Source organism: Anopheles merus, chromosome 3R (genome assembly GCF_017562075.2).
Source record: "Anopheles merus strain MAF chromosome 3R, AmerM5.1, whole genome shotgun sequence".
Classification (NCBI taxonomy): domain Eukaryota; kingdom Metazoa; phylum Arthropoda; class Insecta; order Diptera; family Culicidae; genus Anopheles; species Anopheles merus.
The window spans coordinates 41,171,625-41,186,543 of NC_054084.1; positions in this window are offsets into that span (position 1 = coordinate 41,171,625).

Consider the following 14,919-nt stretch of genomic DNA (forward strand, 5'->3'; position numbering starts at 1 on the left):
GTGTGTGTGTGTGTGTGTGTGTGGGATTCGTTTCATCTCTCAATGGATTTCGAGCACTGCACGGTACAATTTTCCGCTGTGATTTAGTGCCTTTGCTGGCAAGCTTGCCATTCCTTTCCTCGCTTGTGTACTCTGTATTTCGGGGATGGGATTTCGATTTTCAGCAGTACATTCCTCCCGCCGGAAGTAAGTTGTGGAACTAGGGAGAAGCAAACACTAAAGGGAATGGGAAAAGGCTGAGAGGTGTTGAATACAGTTTCAACAACCGTTTGGCATTGTATGGGAAGGAGTTTTGTTGTGATAATCAATTGGCAATAGCGTTTAAAGGATGTTAAATGGACACACAAATCCAAACATAAAGACAAACTCTATTGGTCGCAAATGGGCGAATGAACGATGGTGATAATACACATGTGGGAATGTGGTAGCCTATTTAAGAGCAATAGTGAGTAATGTAAACAACGCTTTTGCAGCAAACGTTAAACAAATGGTACAAACTAATAAACTCAAGATAAACTGATAAAGATACAAATTACACCGCTGTAATTACACCGCAGCTTGGCGATTAAATAAACCGGCTCATCAATACAAAGAGAGTAGAATGTCGTGCGTTCTAGGCCGGATCGCAATAAGCACTGAGAGCAACCGGCCCAGCACAGATCGCCGAGAACGCTGAGAGCAGCCGGTTCAGATCGGATCGATAAGATCGTTGATAACAGTTCGTTCAGGTCGGATCGCAAAGAACGGTAGGAGCAACAGGTTCAGTTTGAACCTGCTTGGGTAAAAAATAAGGATCGCGGTCCGGATGCTTGCATGCTGGAACGGATCGCACCTGGCAGGTTCGGAACGCAACGCGCATCACTACTAAAATCCATAAATTACAACAGGTCGTTAAGTCCACTTCAAATCTTCATTTTACAGAGGAAGGTGTCATACAAGTCCTTAGTACCCGTTATTTCCTTCCTACTAATCTCGATAGAAATCTTAATTCATTATGGTGACTAAAATCAGAATCATATGCGCACTTGTAGTTTATCTAATCACATCACATTTTTTATTTTTTATAGAGACTTTGAGCCGATTGGCCTCATTCGCCTCTTTATTGATATCGTTCGTTACATCTTATCAAAAGTAACACGTGCTTATGCTAACATCGGATTTCATCTGATTTCTAAACGTTTTTGAGAAATATAGTGTCCTATTTTTAGTATACCTAAAGATCGGTTCGACCTTTTCCAAGACAATAGCCAAAAAAGTGTAAGAGCTGGCATTTTTAATTCTTGTTGGTAGAGAGATTTTGTTAATTTATACAAGTCATTTTCTTACAGAAATTCCTTAATTGGTCACCAAGTGCCTTGATTGATGGCTTAGCAATTAAAAAAAAGTAATGTTTCAAAGCTATATACCTATGAGTAAGACATTCACGATATGGTATGAGGTTGAAGCTAAAATATGAGTTGTTTCTTTCATGAATTGTTTATCAAATAATTGTTGCTAACAAATTTTATCATCGGAAAAGGTATAACTTTATTTCATTGATTTTTCTTTAAATTTTACTCAAATTGAGCGGAATTGAATATTCATTTTCATCAAAATAACCATGTTTGATTTTCCTTCTATGATTGTAACATTTTTGCAAATCTACATGCTTCTATAAATCTTCTCCAAATAAATTTTGGCTCAAGTGATTGCGGGCCAAACCAAAAGACCTCGCGGGCCACATTTCGCCTGCGGGCGATTAGTATGATATCTCTGGTGTAAATCATAAAATAAAGGAAGACAAAATGATTGATATTTAGGTAGCTAAGAAAAACGAAATCTTCTATCTGAAGTGCTAGTTTTGCAATACAAGATGGCTTTTATATCGTATTTTTTCATGTGGTACCTATTGTACCAGCTTTTGTTAAATTAGTTTGCAGCTTTGAACCCATTCAGTGTACTTTTGGTTCATGGTGATTTGTAACTTTAACTTACAACGCACGATTAGCGTATAGATACAATTTCAATATTTAATGAATTCATCTATTGTGCCATAAACCAGGGTAATACATATTACGCGAAAACAGAAGGGACTAATAAAATACGTCGTGGTACTTGTGGTAATACGCGTTGTACTGTGCCACAGCACTATTGAATTGTTAGCTAGTCTCCGACTAGCTCTACCAAGCGTTTGCTTGTATACTCATATTTTTTCTTCTTCTTCTTTTACTCATATTTACAATTGTTCTCATTGCCTGAGTCACTTTGCAGTTGATTGTTGTAATAAAACTATCCACGTTTGATAAAAAGCATGCAAACATTCTAAAATAAAAATATAAAAAAAAACATTTTAAGATAATTCACTTTTTGGAATCAAAACAAAAAATGGGACAAAGATCACTGATACACACTGTATAATTTTAAAATAAAAAAACTCTTTTCACTGGATCACTGATACACACTGTATAATTTTAAAATAAAAAAACATAATTATAAAAGTGTTTGCAGTGTAGTCTCAGCCATTCGTCAAGAGTCGAGTCACGCATGTAAATGATGTCGTACCTACTAGATGCACGACATGGATTTATGCACGACATGCTAAAATATAAAACACATTTATTTGAAACCATTTGGATATTGATATTCATTTACTAAGATATACTTTATACGAAAGAACAAAAATAAACAGGTATTAATTTATGTATTTATATATTTATTAATTTATATAGTTGTTTATTGATTTATTTATTTATTTATGTGTTTACTTATTTAATAATTTTACTTACTTACTTAATTAATTATTTCTTGTAAGTTCTGGTAAAATATAACAAATAATGTTTTACCTCCAAATAGAACAAAACGTTAACATATTAAAGATCCAACAATGATCATAACTTGACCGTCAAAAATAAAAAAAAGTCTGTGAGTAAAAACTGAGAAAATTATATTTATTAAAGCAAAAAGAGTCAAAGAGAGTGGATGTAGTGACGTGAAACGTGTTAAAAACGTAAAAATGTAACAAAAATGAGACATATTGTAATGCGGTTATGTGACAATGTTAAAATATGAAAAATATGAAAGCAGAGATTAACAAAATAAACGGGTTTTCAGACGCTTTTAATGACTATTAAAAATACACGGTTATCAGTCACTGAATACGTAAAGTAAGAGATTTGTTACTAATAATGTATACTAGCAAATCGTGTTAAGCAAATGACGTTTTCTATGTCACATTGCTGAAACTCTACTCATGAAAAGTGTGCATTCAAATGGTTTAAAAGTCGTGAGTTTATTTTGTTCTTTCAGACAATCGGTCGTACTGCTTAAAAGAGAATCTGGGAATTCAGACTCAGACATTTGGGTCGAATCCAATGTAGTAGTAATTGCTACTATTTATTTTTATTCCTGGATAAAGAGGTTGGTTCAGGTTGGCTTTTGTTACATTTTCTGTACCACAGCACGATACAAAAACCTTCGAACAACGATCTATCGCCTACAGCCCTTGCACACATAATTGGTCAATCATCAATACGTTTATTATTCGTAAACAATTAACCAATTTACAATATTTAGCACAACGAGAAACAAATGGATTAGAAGAGAGTACAACAATTATTTTCCTAAAATTATTCTAATTATTAGGAAGAAAGATCGCTTTGCTAACCTTTTCTTGAAGCAAACCAGCAATCTATCGTTCCATTAAGAGTGTAACAGCAACCATAGCTAATCGAGTACTGTTTTCAGATTTGAGTAGAAATCTTTCCCTCTGTCTTGCGTCAGCGATGTCGAAAAGAATAGTAAAAAGGGCTACTTTTCTTCTCGCAAGCCAAAAATAGCAGATGGAACTTGGTTGGTGGTGTGGGCGCTGTAGTCGTCATCAGTGCAAGTCTGCACCATAAACTGTGATAAACAATGGGATCGGGCTCGACAAGGACATACAGACAGCCGGGCAGCCTTACAGGAGTGGAAGAAAAGAGTACGACGGGAAGCGCTGAACACAATAATCAATTTGTTTTTCATTTGAATAACTTTCGACGAACTTTCGTGGCAAAGTTGTGTCCTCGCCTTGTTATCGTGTACACGAGTGCACTACATGATACTGCGTTGTTACGTCCTCCACCGTCGGGCAAATCGGTCTACCGCTCGCACTAAGCAGTCGTCTATCCTTGCATAAAAACGGTGTTAAAATCTTGAACAAGCAACGAACAACTTTTCGCCTTTTTTGCGTCCTCCTCCCCTCCGGTCGACTCTATGCCGAACAACACGACTTCCGAGTGACTTTTTTTTGTCATATTGGCTCCTTCGAGTGTCATGTTTTGTTGCGAATTCGTGAAACGGTTTTTAGTGAAACTTTCTAGCTCGGATTCAGCATTAGTGACAGCATTTGCTCAAACGCTTGCGTTCTCGTTCTCTTGCCAATGATTAAGACAGAATGTCATACACGATTGAGACGCGGTTTACTATTTGGGTGGAGAATGATGTTCATTCATCCATAGAAGCGGTTGCGGCGGGAAGAGACCAAATTTCCGCAGGTGCATTATGTTGCAGAAAAGCGAAAACGAGGGAAATTAAACTCAAACGGCGGGATTTTCGTGCTTACCCTTCTCCGAATAGGCATTCATAATTTTCGTGAAACGGCTACGAATCATGCCAATCCACTCAAACCGTTTTCCCCCCTGCACCGTTCGGGCATGCCTTAATTAATGCTAAACTTCTTTCAGTGTGCTAAACTATTATACCAAGGTGAGATAAGCCTATCGCTCTTTCACCAGCACTGAAAAGTGTGCTTCGCCTTGTGCGGTCTTTGTACACGTGCTGGTGCTGGGTGCGACGTCTCTCAGGTCGTGCAGTTCATTGGCTGCGATCTCAAGCTGAGTTGATGGAAATTAAGTTTCCGATACAATTGAAAAGCCACAGGAAATTAAGACTGTTGCCTCCTTTTTATGTGAACGAGCGGCAGCAGCTGCCTGGGAGTTGTTAGTTGCAGCACTTTCTTGTAAGTGGATGGTAGAGCCGATTGCTTAATAAAATATTTCTAAGTTTACGATGCGTGGGGGTTTCAGTGAGATAGATCCGAATGAAAAAAGTGCTAGAATTTGAGGCATATTTTATTGATTAGCCTTTCATGTTTTTTTTTATTGTTTTTTAATACTTTGTGGTTAGAATTGTGTAAGTTCTATTTTATCTTAATTTGTTTTGTTTTTAATGTTAGTTTTTACTTTTTGTACTATTAGCTCTATCTTTTCATGAACTTTTACAATTTAGACTTTGTTCTGACATTTTCTTGTATTTTTTGTTTATTTTAGTTAACATTTTTTCTGATAACCTATTACTCTTCGAAAATGTAATTGAATTCAACCATTAAATCGTCAGTAAATATAATTATTATTTGTTTAAACAATACATTTATTTGGGGTTTGCCTGTACTAAACAGTACTAAAAGATGAAAAAGAGATATATTTTATAATTTTTTTCAACACAGAAAATAATTATTAATAAATGTTTGGCATAACAACATGTAACAGAACATACAAACTGTAGTTTAAACTGTCCACAGGAATTGAAACACATGAAAAATCTTGTTCACAGATTTAATTTCATTATATTGAATAATGGAATAATAATTTACCAACGGAGTTTTACATTTGAGAGTAACAGCCAGAATTTGAACACTTTTGTTTAATTCAAAACTCAATGTTTAATACAGTAGGGTAAGTATTCCAATTATGACTATATTATGTCATCAAGATACCGATTTTACTGCTGTAAAAAAAGTATTGGGTTAAATATGTAAAAAGACATTTAAACTATATGTTTTATGGAAGCCTATAATGTGTAGAACACGAGAGTATTTTTGGAATAATAATTTACCAACGGAGTTTTACATTTGAGAGTAATAGCCAGAATTTGAACACTTTTGTTTAATTCAAAACTCAATGTTTAATACAGTAGGGTAAGTATTCCAATTATGACTATATTATGTCATCAAGATACCGATTTTACTGCTGTAAAAAAAGTATTGGGTTAAATATGTAAAAAGACATTTAAACTATATGTTTTATGGAAGCCTATAATGTGTAGAACACGAGAGTATTTTTAATTTTGCCTCAATGTTTAGCAAAACAATAGAATATTTCGATTAAAAACTGCATCTCAAGTTACCAGTTATGACTATAGTGTTGCTAGAAATTCGCCATAGTACCAATTGTGTACCAATTGTGGTTGTAAGCCAAAACTCGTGGACATTTACACCAAAAATCTATTTGTGATTTTTTTTCACTCAAATTAAGTAGTAATAAGTTCACCGCAGGTTAATTAGTAAGTGAACATCATTAAATAAGTAAAATTAACAGTTTCAAATCTCCGTTTTGTCTCACTATTTGTATTGATATCCACGCTGAATTAATAGCACAATTGATGGGGCGATACAGTAATTTACCCCCTTTCACTGTTGTATCTGTGGCTGAAACAAGTTCTTCTAAAATGTTAGTGACTTATTCTACTGATAACACCGTATTTGAATACACTTTTTATTCCTTTATTTGGAAGCTATAACGAAGCTAGCTATCGTTTCAGCACGAGACACAGACGAGCGCAAATCAGGGTGGCCTGTTTGAATTGATTTAAATGAAAAAACGTAGCTATTGCCCAACTATCTAGAAGATACTTCTGGTCAATTATGCTCTAATTATCGATCAGAGAAGAACAAGAGCGCACTTTGCAATGGTACGACACCAGCGGCGTTCGGATTACAAGAAGATTTTTTCGTATACAAGTCATTCAAGACTGCGTTATTTCTATGAAACTTATTCAATGTTGTATAATTTTAGAAGAAAATGATGCTTAAACACAAAATAACACTTTAGATTGCGAAAATAACAACGACACCACTTGTAAACTACGACCAAAACAACCGTTGTAAACAAAAAATAACAACGACAAAGGTTAGTTGTACCAATTATGGACATACAGAAAAAAGGCACATTTTAGATAAAATCTAGGTAGATTTTGATGTGTAGTCGTTAAACAACTAATATTTTGCACCAAAATAATGATTTTGAGATAAAATTATGGTTAGGCTTGAAAATCGCTAATATCCTACACTGCTGCTCTTAGCAAAATGGTAAGAGATACCAAAAATCTTGGCAACACATTTTAAAAGTGTGATATTTAACAAACGGGCGTGAGCAGTACGGAACTAATGAAACACAAATGTTAAAATGTTCATATTTGAAATGAAAAATCCTTCCGTGGTTTTAGAATGCAAATATACTGTTTTAGAGCGAAATAGTGTTCGTGAAAGCCCTAAATGGTGCTATAGCCACAATGGGTACAGTTACCCTAGTTATTAAGACTTTGCCATATTTCTGTTTTCAAATTGCTTGTTTTAATAAAACTAGTTTTGAATTTACATTATGTTATATATGCATTTAAATTATTTTGAATGAATTATGCTATTAAATAATTTTACACAATCAACCAATAATAATTCAATTCAATTCAAGTTTATTTCCAGTTGTCAGCCTAGCGGTTCCACACTTCCTAAACCCAACTAAATCTTAACTTAGCCAATCTTTATTCTTAAGAAAAACCTACGTATTATATTTAGGAAAAACTAACGCTTTTTTATAATTATTTACATTCATCCAGAACCTGCACCACATTGAAACATTTTGTTATTAACCTTTCTCCTTGAAATAATTTAGATTTTATCGTTATTAAGTGCTTCAACAGGTTGTGCTGCGTAAATACCACGAAAAACTCCCACAAGCCCGTTAAAATCCTCGCATCCAAGAAATATAAGTAAATGCCTGCCCACACTCACACATACATACAAACACATCAAGTCACACACCTGTAACATTTTGTGTACAGTTTTGATCAGCCCTAAGTCATGGCTTTTTAATTAAAGCGTCCATTTTCATTCAATTCTACACAAAATTAACCGCACGCGCCACATTGTCAAACGCGTACCACGTAAGGAAAATATGGAAACCACTGCCTTCGTTTCATTCGCACACACCCGCCCTGTCCCGGGGGAAAAGCGCAGAAAATCCCTACCCTGCCGGGATGCCACAAACTTTCTCTACCATCTTTCCATCCATCTGGATCGACGTGTAGTAGCAGCAGAAGCAGCAGCATCATCAGCGGCAATTCACGCAGCTCTGAAGAAAGTCGCGGTCCCACTTTTCCACTTTCCGGAGTGATTTATTTTTATATCGGAATAAATCAGTGCGCCAGGAGGGTATAAATTTTCTCACCTGTGTCCCAAGCACGGGCAATGGCATGGCACTACGGGATGGAGTAGAGCGGTTATGGCAGTAAGAAACCAGCAGGCTCCACTGTAACTCCTAGAGGACCTTCTGCTACACCACGACGACGACGACGACGATTGCGGGTGAAATGGTGTCGCTGTATTGTACCGCGGCCGTGGGTAGTTTAGCTTTTATTGTTATTATTAATTTATCCATCATTCATTCCGCGTGAAGCAGAGGTTCGCCGCAGACCGAAGCCGTTTTCCTAGCAGCAGTGTTGTGCAAAGTTTCGTGACGCCGCGGCAATGCCAGCGGAATCGATGGGGCTAAGGAGTGGATTGGGAGCAGGGATGGCAAGCAGGTCATGGGATTAGTACAAATCGCATTTGAATGATGCTGGCAATTAGAGTTGAACTAGGTGCCTCAGGGGGTGTACACCATTGCTGTAATGGGTGGAACAATGCTGGTAATTTAATTAAGTGCACGTTTGATTCGAGCTGTGAATTGGTTGAGCTGGATTAGCTTGAGAGTTGGTTGGTGGAGTGTATTAGTGCTAGTTAATTTCGATACGGAGTATGAAAGTATTGCAATTAAGTTTTTTTTTAAATCAAAGTGTTTGGGTGCAATTCATTCAAAAATGTTCAAACATCGCCGATAGCTCAGAGGGACAGGGTTAGTAAAATAAGGTTTTTATATATCGTTTTTATATATACGTATTGATTCGAATTACAGACACTTAACACTAGAACCGCCGCTAAGGGAGCTTTTTTGTTCCATCGCACTCGAAAAAGGTGTGTTATTTCGCTTGCGCTCGTGACAATTCATTGCAATTTTCTGACTTTTGTTTATTACAAAAAAATCTTTCGTGTGTCCATAAAAAATTGTGCATCCCATATGGCTCTTTAAAAAAAATCATTTCTATCCCAGAACCACCGTATGGGACATTTTTGTCCCACCATATGGGGAAAAATACATTGTGATGGCTGGTATCCCTGCTGCCAATGAGTGACGAATTTGCTTCTGCAAGTCTGGCAGCGCTAGGTAGAAAGTACTCAGTGAAAAGTGCAAGTTTAAAAATAACCTGTTCATTCATTTTTTTTAATATCATGGATTTGGGGGGGATCAACACTTCGGTCTTGTACAAATAACTCACAAAAGAAAATATATATATGCCAAGAAACCTAAAGATGTGTTATAGATGCTTGAAATAATTTATATAGGTGTTTATTTTGCTTTCGAAAAAAGGCTTTGTCCCCTTCTTTTGGGCATTTAGAGCTGTATTGACATAAAATTTTTGTAATGTTTCTTAAGGGTGCCACAGACGTTTGCGTAGAACCAAACAACTTCGTATAAAAGACTTGTTTGATTATCATAAAAAACTCTACTTTATTGTTGATCGATGTAATGATTTATTATATGCGTTTATCAGTAGAAGACCTGTAATGTCATATCAATGTTAAGAACACTGGCCTTGATGTCCTTGGTATGCGGTTGATATGATCTCGATTAATTCTTTTTATTGGTTGCTTTTTTTTTAATAAAGCTTTATTATACCTAATTATGATTTTTATTATTTACTATAGCACAAGAACCCTTAGGTAATAATAAATATGTCCAAATATGTAAACATAACGAATGAGACAAAATAGTTCTAGTAAGGTTGAAAAGTCCGGCGGTTCTAGTGTTAGGCATTTTGTAGTGTTCTAGTCTAGGCATTTGTGGCATTTAATTAATAATTTTATTAATAATTAAATTTTGATCGGTATCCAATAAAACTGCAACGATATTATGTTTCATATTTGGTGCAGTTTCGAGCGCATGTTATAAATAACGGCCTTCAATGCATTTGTCATATGTATCTACTAATATCTTTGTTATCTTGTTATTATCACAGTTTTTTTTTACAATTAATCACAATTTACTTCGGCTGTTTTTATTTAAAAATAAAACAAAAAATAGCTTCATTTCCCAGACAGAACTAAACAGTGTTTCAATGAAATTCAGCTTCAACAGCTCAACATAATAAACCACTGTTGTTTTCGCAGTGATAACTACTTCCACAATAGATTCCAATGTATTTTAATACACGTGGACGCGATCAATAGGAATTATCAAGGAAATAATCGAGGGCGTAGGCTTGAAGCAAAACTGCTAAGAATGCATCTGGTGTTGAAATGACCGACACGAAATATTTATTTACAGTGGCATCAAGGCCTGTTCAACGAATGTTCGGAATATGAAGCTATCCGTAATTTGAATCACAAAGGTATAAGAGTTCAAACATGCGAAATATTAAGCAATCAAGACGGGAAGTACAGAAGTTATTATGGAATTAATTTTAATATAATGTTGTTCGAGCAGATTTTTTCACTATCATTTATTTATTTAAATTAAAATTTTGGTCTCGGCCGTATTTACATTTGTTTACTATTGATCAGGTTCTAAAATAGATGATATTAGTGTTGCATCAAGAAGTAATAAAAACCCTTGAATATTGAACATATGAGCATGTTTTGAATCTTAATTAACTTTGTACCATGTTTTTGTATTGAACAGTTGTTCTGTAAAAACAGTAATTACAAAAGTAAATTGAATAGTTGTTCAGAGAAACATTAATTACAAATGTACTTTGTGTTTGAACCATAATCAACCATTGAAATAAAAAATTTGTAAAGAAATGTCACCAATTTACTTTCTCCTACAGTGTTAAGATAGTGTGCGAACAGTTGAGATGTGCATTTAGTATTTTTAGTATACGCCTGAAAGTATACTATATCTATCCGTTGTACAGTATACAGCGATTGAAATATCGTTATGAACACACAAAGATATGATTTTGCGTATATTTATATTATCAAGCCATTTGATTGTTTTTATCTTACCGTGATTTGAATCTTTGCTAAATATGATAAACTATGTAAGCAATGGATTATTAATGATTGAATGAATGGTGGTAGGAGAAAACATAACAAAATTGTCGTCGAATCGAAACGGGGCTCATTCGCTTGGTTTGCTGAAGAGTCATAATTATACTTGCAATGCACGTTATCATTGCCCCCGATGGTAACCGATTTTGCTTACATCGCTTCGTTCCATTACACAACAAAATCAATACCAAACAGTTCACTGATGGCTCGTTCGCGCGACCAGTTGTTTCGAGCTCACAAAATGTAACCGACCGAAAGATCAAACTTCTTGTCGGTTTCTCAACCCCTTGCTGGGGTAGCAAGTCTGCCACCGCAAATGACTGGAAAACAGAAGAAACTGATGCTCATGCTCGTAAATTTCGTTACTTTATGGCTACCTGACGAGTAAAACTTGACCGTAAAAATATTTCCCCCTTTTCCCACGCTCGTCGCTTTCGCCCGCTACAGGCTGTTGGTCGTCGCGTGCTGGTTTGTTCGTTGCCCATTTTCGAATGCATCTGTCGTCCGTTGTCCGTGCAAGACGTGTGAAAACTCTCGGGACAGCAATGGATCCGTGCCCTGGTCGACCACCATACACTATGGAAGATGCAATTTCCCGATTTGCGAGCCCACCGGTCTAGCTGGAGGAAATTTAGCACTCTTCCCTGATGGACCGAAACACAAGGGAACTGCTTCTTTTTCTTCTTTTTTTTATTCTGAAGTATCGGTTTTGGGAGAAGAAAAATTTCATTGTTTCTCGTGTGAGCATTCGTCCCCACATTTTGCAACGTTTATCTCGAAACGGCTCCAGGGGTCAACGTGTAGTAATATAATTCTAGATACTCTCATCATCATCATCATCATCATCATCGTCTTCGTCGATGTCGTGGAGAACGACAGGTATGAGATCGTATATTTCCGGTTGCAATGATCCGGACACGGTTCATGATCGTGTAGGGGAGGTGTAAATAATTTTCGTCACCAACGTTACTTAGAGATGGGTTGAAGCGCGTTCGATTTCCTTCGTAAGGTACCGCGCTCCCTACCATTTGGTCTCACGAGGTTTAATGTGTTCTGACCGGAGGACAGTCATTCGGAAGAAAGCCGTTTTCTTCCCCTTGTATGCCACAGTTTGCTGGGCAATGCTGTAAAGTAGACAATAAACATGGAATTTAAGAACCTCGCATATCCTGGGAGACATAAGACAGTTTGGTCCTGGGCTCAATTTCATATTCGGACCGTGGTGCATTATAGTAAAGTTCTCAGAGGGGTAGTTCTAAAGGTAGTGCTAGGGTTATACTCTTTTCGATGAAGCAAGAGTGGAGGTGTGTAATTGAAGAAATATTTATCTGCCAACATGTTTCTGCAGAACTTTTTTTTAGTTTTTGTAGCATATAACAAAAAAAAAAAGAATATGGATACAAAATGTAACATATAAAGTAATACATAAATAAAGTTAAAAGGCATTGTCAATCTCGTAAAATATAGTTAATTAAATATTGCACAATTGAATATCATAATTTTCAAGGCTCCACATTTCTTGTAACTATTTTCTCTTATGTATTGAAATATCAATGTTCTCTTTTGTTCTTAGACTAAAGCCGCAAAACGGAAAGATGCGACGGATCTCTTCAATAGAACTATATTTATTGCGCATTTTTTCAGCCAATTTTACTCTACACCTCAAATATTATTTATCAATTACTGTACTGAAACTTTAAAACAAACATCACGCCGCTATCATCGTTTAAAAAACTATTTCTATGTGTTTCTCTCTCTCTCCTTATCTCATTCCTCCTTCATTCCTTTCGCTAGCAATATATAAATTAATAATCAACCAAAGCGCTACACATGTTTATGCGGTACGTGAGCAACTAAATTCCAACCGTTCGTCCTGCACACGGCCCCGCAACGGCATTGGGCCAAACTTCCATTAAACTCATGCATGCGATAAGAAATGTACCGAGTGCTTTTGAAAGTGGCTAAAAATTCTAACAAAAACCATCTCACAAGAAAAATATTCAAATTGCGCTTTCGGTGTCCTGCTCCCCCGGGGTGGCAAAATGGCGAGTGTTTCTTGCCTGTGTGTGTTTCGGTGTGTCGTATATTAGCTACCCTTGGTCGTCACGTAAGCAGTCACTGCCAGCTGCAGCTGTTTTGAGTGCAAGTGTGCTTGCTTCATTTGTGTGTGTGTATGTGTGTGCATGTCTATCAAATATTTGTTGCTTCGTTCGTTGGCAAATGGTTGGCTGTAATATGCCACTGCATTAAACGTTCCCACCGCTGGTGGGGGGAAATAATTGTTTTAAAAGAAACTAGCCAGGCGCTTATTTTTTGTTTTTACCTTATCGCCCCTCTCTTTTTACTTGGAAAGAGCCTTCTGTGCTATTGCTATGGCGTTTAAGTTTTCACGCGGTTCCAATGCAGAGCACGAAGGGTTTGCTTTGGCTGCTGCTAAGAAAACACATAGGACGACTTTTAATCACGAAACCGGCTCGTGACTCCATATTTTTTCTGACTTTCTTCTTTTCTCTTGGCAGATTTAATAGAGTCACTTCAAGAGCAGCAGTCACATACCCACCCGACATCCGCCTGACATCGTCGGTGCAATTTAGTCCAGTTGGCATGTGAGAAAAGTCCTTTCTAATGGGTGTAGCATAATCACTTGCGGTCGCATCCTAGGAGGAATGTTATGTTATGGTTGGGCCACGGCACAACTGCACTTCTCTCACGCAGACCGGCACTAGCCGGCACTCGCTTTGTGCGGTGGACGGAGATCATAAACATTTTTATTTGAAATTTACGTGTTCTCTCATTTCCATCGTTGAGTTGTTGTTTTTTGGACTGTTTGGAAGTTCAGACGAGTGTTTGTTAAATAATATGGTCTTTTTTTTGCATGTTTTAAGATGCAGGAATATTTTTTTATTTCATTTGAAACTTTAAGAGATTTCATTCCTTGAACATTTGTAAGAATCTGAATTTAAATTGATTACAGTTTGCCGTTTTGAGATAAGATAGAAGATAATGTATTATGCTGCGAAGCCTTCTGATACATTCCTTATTTGGGTGGGTAACCTCAAACTCGTCCAGACGTCTGCAGAATGATGTCTCGCTACGTGAGAAGAAATGCTTAACCGGTTGAATGTTATGGGTTAAACATTTGGCGAGCATTATTTATTCACGAACTGTTTTGCACTTTGTTGATCTACCTGTACTTTTTCTTTCCTGATCGTTGGCCGATTAGACAAGAGTCCTTGTTCGAAAGTTTTTTATAATTTTTTTTTATGTTTTCATTTAGCAAGTAAAGTCTTTTATTTGGTTAGATAAGAAACAAGTGCTATGAAAGAACGTTATAGTGTTAATTAAAAGATTTAGTATAAATGCTACAACGATAAAAATGATCATTTTCAATGTTTTTTTTTTTATATTTGTAACGAGGAAAATATTTAAAATTTGATTTTTCCAACAAAAAAAAAACAACCGAAGATTAAAAATATGAACAAAAATTAAACATAAGAGAGAAGAGCAAAAATATGTAACAGAAAACAGTAAACTGAACTGAAAATCTAATCTGTAAAACAGAAAAAAGCCAGCTTTCTTATAGATATTTCATATTCTAAATTGATTTCTGCTTCGTTTTATATTTTTTATTAATTAGATTTGCCACAGTTCCATGAGTAATCCATTGTTTATAACATATTTTCAAATCGTTCCCATGATTTGTATTGCCATTTTGTATTGTCCCAGCATTACTACTGTAAAACCTTGTGTTATTACTG